Source organism: Papaver somniferum, unplaced genomic scaffold (genome assembly GCF_003573695.1).
Source record: "Papaver somniferum cultivar HN1 unplaced genomic scaffold, ASM357369v1 unplaced-scaffold_80, whole genome shotgun sequence".
NCBI classification, from domain to species: Eukaryota; Viridiplantae; Streptophyta; class Magnoliopsida; order Ranunculales; family Papaveraceae; genus Papaver; species Papaver somniferum.
In genome coordinates this window covers 2,281,136-2,286,948 of record NW_020650971.1, presented here as the reverse complement: position 1 = coordinate 2,286,948, position 5,813 = coordinate 2,281,136, and the positions used below count along the sequence as shown (strand labels likewise).

Genomic DNA, 5,813 nt, shown 5'->3' with positions numbered 1-5,813 from the left:
TCTGAATTTGGTTTGATACTTGGTATGGAACAATACCCATGATAAATAATATTGGAAATTCTGAATTTGTCAAGAATAATCTGCAGATGAAAGTCAAAGAGCTTATTAAGAATAACCAATGGGAAATACCCAGTGATTTGAAATATGTTTTTGTTCTTAGTAATTTGCCTGCAATTAATGGTGGAGCTGACTGTATAACATGGAATGGAAGTGCAAATAGTGGTTTCACAACAACAATGGCAGTGGAGAAACTGAGATTCAAACATCAGCAATTGGTATGGCCTTCTTTTATTTGGAAAGCTTTTTTACATCCATCTATTGCTTGCAATATACGGAAACTATTACAGGGTGTTTACATTGATGATGAAACAATGAGAAAAGAAGGATATGCAATGCCTTAAAGATGTTGTGTGTGTATATCAGAACAAGATAACATGGAACACACTTTGTGGTTCAGTGCTTTTAGTATTCAGATCTGGTTTTGGTTATGTTCAGTATTTGCATTTCCAAGACCACTGTCATTTGCAGATATTTGTAAGGCAGCAGATAATCACAGTCTATTTATTAAAGAAGTTCGGTTCACAGCTGCTTGTGCTACAATGAAAGAATTATGGTTCCAAAAGAACTCAATTCTTTTTAATAATGGAAAAGCTAACATAAATATATTCAAAAGCGGAATTCTTCAAGTGGTTCATGAAGGGGGATCAGAATGAAAGGAAAAAGAAGTTTAAATCACATAATTGGACGGCTGAAGTACATAACATAATGCTACTACTCTTTTTCCTGCCAAAAACTACTTTGTTACAAGCCCATAATAGAAAGAGTTCTAACTAGAGAAAATAAGGCGCAGGCCCCCAAAAAAAAATTCTTATTGTTAGGCCCAAGATTAATTTTTAGTTCCGTGACACCGATAATTATATGAAACTGTGAAAAATGTCTGCATAACGGGTTATGCATCAGGGGTATAACTGGCAACGCAACTTGGATATAACATATCTAAAAATATGCGTCTTGGAATTTTATAAATTTTATACCGTTAGAAATATTTTTAAGAGAGCTACACAACGAGTACAAACAACAATATCAAATTTAAGTTTTTTGCTAAAAAAATCGGAGATTGTTCTTTTAAGCAAAATTTTCAAAAATTTGGTAAATAACCATTATGCAGCCACCAAAAACGATGCATAACACATTATGCAGACACAACAAAAGATGCATAGAATGTTATGCAACTGTATTTTGGTTCATGCATCTATTAATTTATGCATAACATGTTATGCATCCATTTCCTTCGCTGCATAAAAGATTATGCATCAATTCTTACAAAAATATGGTTGCAAAATGCTTTATGCATCCATTTTCACGAATGCACAACATGTTATGCAGAATTATTGTAGGTGCATGACAAGTTATACAGTTTTTGTTTTTGTTGGCTTCAATACTAACAAAAAAAATGTTTCATAGCGCATTATGCAACTGTTTTCTGGACTGCATGACAAGTTATGCAACATATTTTATAGATGCATAACATGTTATGCATCCATTTTCATAGATGCATAACAAATTATTTAAATGGTATGACCAACACCAGCACCATTTTTGTCCCTCCTTCAGTTTGGCACCAACTTCACCCTTCATCTTAACTATCATCCACTATGTAAAATCCTATATAAAGGGAAGGGCTATCATGTAATGAGAGAGATTTCAGAGAGTGTGTTATACAAGATATTAGGAGAGAGAAATTTTATTTGGAGAGCAAATAAAATCTTTATATTATCTTGTATCCAACTTAAGATTCTAATGAGTAAATGAATAATTTTCACCATGATTTCTTAGTGTATTGTTAGATTCTTGTATGGATGTGATTGTAGTATTTTCCGCAACTACAAAAAGATGGTCTTGTGACTCAAGACGTGGCGCAAAAGATCACGTTCAAGCGATTGAATCACAAGACTTGGCCACGGTTTTGATAAGGAAACCTATTTGGAAGCAGACCGAGTTTTTTTCTAGGCAAACTCAATTTTCAGCCGAAAGTATGCCTCAAAACATATCCGTATGCCTCAAAACAGATTTCTTGATAAGAGTTAGACTTAGACTAGGCCTACGACAATGCAAGCTATGGCTTGGTTGCTGTGACCCCAAACTCAAAACACCGAGCCCAGGTCGTTTTAAGGATACACCCAGCACTTTGCAATCGCTGTATCTGGTAAGAATGGAATATGGATAGATGAAATAATTCAACGATCAAAACTTAACCCTAAGCTTCGTTAGAAGTATATATAGATAGAGATGGTGTTCTTCTTCGGTCTGTTCATGTGGTTGCAGCTCCTTCTTCTCTATAGAGAAACATCTGTCTATCATCTCATCAAAAAAACAAGAAGAAGATCATGGTCGACTCGATTAGGATTTGACCCAATTAGTACCTGAGATTACTATCTCACACCTCAAATTGGATTAATGGAGTAGATAAGAAATTTTTGCAAGATAAAGTAAAACCAGACCTATATAATTGGTGAATGGAAGCTCTTATATTCTTCTGTGGTCTTTGAATTGGAAACAAAATTTAAATGCAGTTTGGTGTTCGTACATGAATAGTGTGAGTGTCAATTATGAATGTGAGTATCCCCTTTTGATCAATTTTGGGAGTCATATTTTCTTATTGTGTATTCGTTTGCCATGTGATTTTTTGCTGTTCGTACTGTGGTTTCTGGATTGAAATTTCTGAGGTTCTAGGCATAAAATTGTGGATATCCAAATAAAAATCCTTTACCACAGAATTGCATTTCTTGCTGTCCATACCACTTTCTATTACTTGTGAACTTCTTCTTTTAACGTTTGGCTCATATTTATTAAGCATCTAATGTTTCTGTGACTCCCCTCTGTTCAGATGCATTATGAAGAACCAATGATGCGCAACGCTCATGTTTGCTACTAGAAATGAAGGACGGACAGGGTTGGACAAGCGAAGAGGACGCTATATTACGAATGAATGTATCATTCCGTAGAAATGCAAAATCCTCAAGCCTGGAATCAAGAGAGGATCCCTGACAGCAGACGAGCAGTGCCTTGTGATCCACCTTCAAACCAAGAACGAAAATTCCAGCTGAGTTTCATGGGCGAACCGCAAAGAGGTTAGCCAAGTGGTGGGAAGTGTTCAAGGAGAAGCAACAGAGGGAACAAAAGGAGAGCAGCAGTTCTTTAAAACCAATCGAAGAAGGAAAGTATGATCGCATACTGGAGACATTTACTCAGAGACTAGTGAGTCAACACCAAGCACCGCAGTTTGTCATGACAACTGCCTCAAATGGAGCCTTTCTTCACTCAGCCCCTCCTACTCCTCCAACACCAACTTTGCTTCCTCCTTGGCTATCAACTTCCAATGGTCTACCTACTAATACAAGGCCACCCTCAACAGTCGATCTAGTTCCCACCTTCCCATGGTTGCATCCTGAAAGAGGCTTGAATAATTGTTCTTTGCCTCCTTCAAATGGCAGAGATAATCAAATTATTAGCGAGCTTGAGGAGTACTGTAGAGAACTGGAGGAAGGACACAGAGTTTGGGAAGAGCATAAGAAGGAAGCAGAGTGGAGAGTTAGAAGAATGGGACTTCAATTGGAGTCTGAGAAGGTTAGTAAGAGAAGAGATAAAATGGAGGATATTGAATCAAAAATTAGAGAGAATCGATATCGAGTATAGATAACAGTTAACGGGTTTAAAGACAGATGCTGAAGCCAAGGAACAAAAGCTAGCAGAGCAACGGTTTGCAAAACATATGCATCTCATTCTCACCAAGTTTCTTGACCAGAGGAGCTGTGTATCCAGCCCCAATGAGCCTAATTTTTAGTAACGGATGGATGTAAAAATCATCATCTCCTTTGGGCCTTTCCTGTTGTTTGACAGTAATGTTTGCATTCACCTCTTGGTGTTGCTATCCAATTTAACAATTCATCCGATCCGAGTACCCTTTTTTGTCACTCATGCATTCTTCAACTCACCACTTCAAATAGAAACAAGGATAAGCGTGACGCTCCTAAAATTTGGTTTGAGTGTTAATCCAAACAACAAACGCTTGGACAACATCTCCAAAAAAAAAATCAATGGAATATAATGATCCCATTTGACTAGACATTTCAAGCTTTTTACAAGGTCCGATTCCACTAAAAGACCTACTCTTACCGCATACTTACACTGTTGGTGGTCAGCAAATGCCGTCAGTCATGAAACACATATTATCCGTTGGATCGTAAACTAAAGTATATCAATGATCCTAATTAAACCCTAAATTACACGGGCAGAACTTTAAGCCATATAAATAGAAAAGTTGTTCTTCATTTCTCTTTTCATTCCACCCAGATCTGTGTAGAGAAAGAAAGAATCAAAGAATCCATAATTCAAAGCCCCCTTTACCCTAAGATTCAATAACCAACAGATCTGTAAATCTATGATCCATCAATGGAAACAGAAACATCCACGACAAATTCCACACGGCAGATTCTTCAACAACAACCTGTCAGCAAAATGATATCTCCTCTCAAAACATTAAGATTTTACTGCAACAATTGTTTTGATTTAGTTTCAGGGTTCAGCGATGAAGATCACTGAAAGGTGTATTCAGGGTAAAAAGGATTGTCTTTTATAAAATATCTCTATTTAGACTATATTTGTATTAGTTAATCCATCTATCTTAACTAGTTGTAATACAGATCATTTGAGTTTGTTGTATATGAAGAAAAAATGCAGGATAATTTAAGATGAAACCCAGTTGTTATTTGCAATTCCTAGTGTTGTTGTCTATAATCACTTCTATTTGCATTTGCCGATGTTGTTTTCTATATTCAGATCTACTAAAAATGGAGTTGTTGTTAATAATGATCTTTACTGCCATTTACAAAACATAACCAGAATTAGTGGATACAATTTGGCTCCATGGATTTGTGCGATTGAGTATCTATATTGTTTAGATAATCAGCCAAGATTTTGCACTTTCAAATACAGTTTTGGAACATTTTTTATAGATAGATCATGCCAACCCCAATTTTTAGACCTATAGATACAGAAAAAGACACAAAATGGAGTGGCAGCTGAGAATTGATTTGGAAGTGGTTAAGATATTTCAAAATTAAGATTAACTAGAGGGAATTTAAATCAATTAGATTGATTTTTTACCACGAAATGTTTAGATGGATATAATTCTGCTCCATGATCAATGGAGCACACACCATAGACTGAAGTATTAAAATGAATTAACCCAAGTAACCAGCCAAAGTTACCTAAAAGTAAGGTCATTAGACGTACTAGCAAATACTTCTCGAAGGGTGTTTGTCTTGGCTTCGGCTAGATTGTAGCCAATAACAACTACTAAGTAAGAATTTATCTTGAATCTGGTGGGAAGCCAATCCTTGGCTCGCAGACATAGGAGTTTCCATAGTGGGCATTGGAAGATGGTTTGCAAGAAAAAACTTCGAAGTTGGAATTTCTTTGAAACGCCACATTACTCCAGTTTTCCGCTCAGCATATGTAAATCTATAAGGAGTTTGAATATTTTCCCAAGAATTCGATTTTAGCGAAAAGACATCCACTATGTACTTAATCCACTTTTGTTAGAACATAATCCATTTATGCGGGACTGAGGATATTTCTTGTATTCCCTGGTGCCTAGGTACCACAGAAACACCAAGACCTTAGCACCACCATGTAGCCTAAGAAAAACCAGACCATTAGAAGAACCAGATAATCTAATGCGCTGAATATCTAGTTTGAAAGGAAACCGTATTTTGACAAAGAATCTTGTTAATCTTGCGTCAATCACGCTA

At 36.3% G+C, this 5,813-nt stretch overlaps 1 pseudogene; it reads left to right on the top strand.

Annotated features, from left to right (window-relative positions):
- The first annotated feature begins 434 nt into the window (after positions 1-434).
- LOC113344926 lies at positions 435-3,844 on the top strand (annotated as a pseudogene).
- Positions 3,845-5,813: the final 1,969 nt, after the last annotated feature.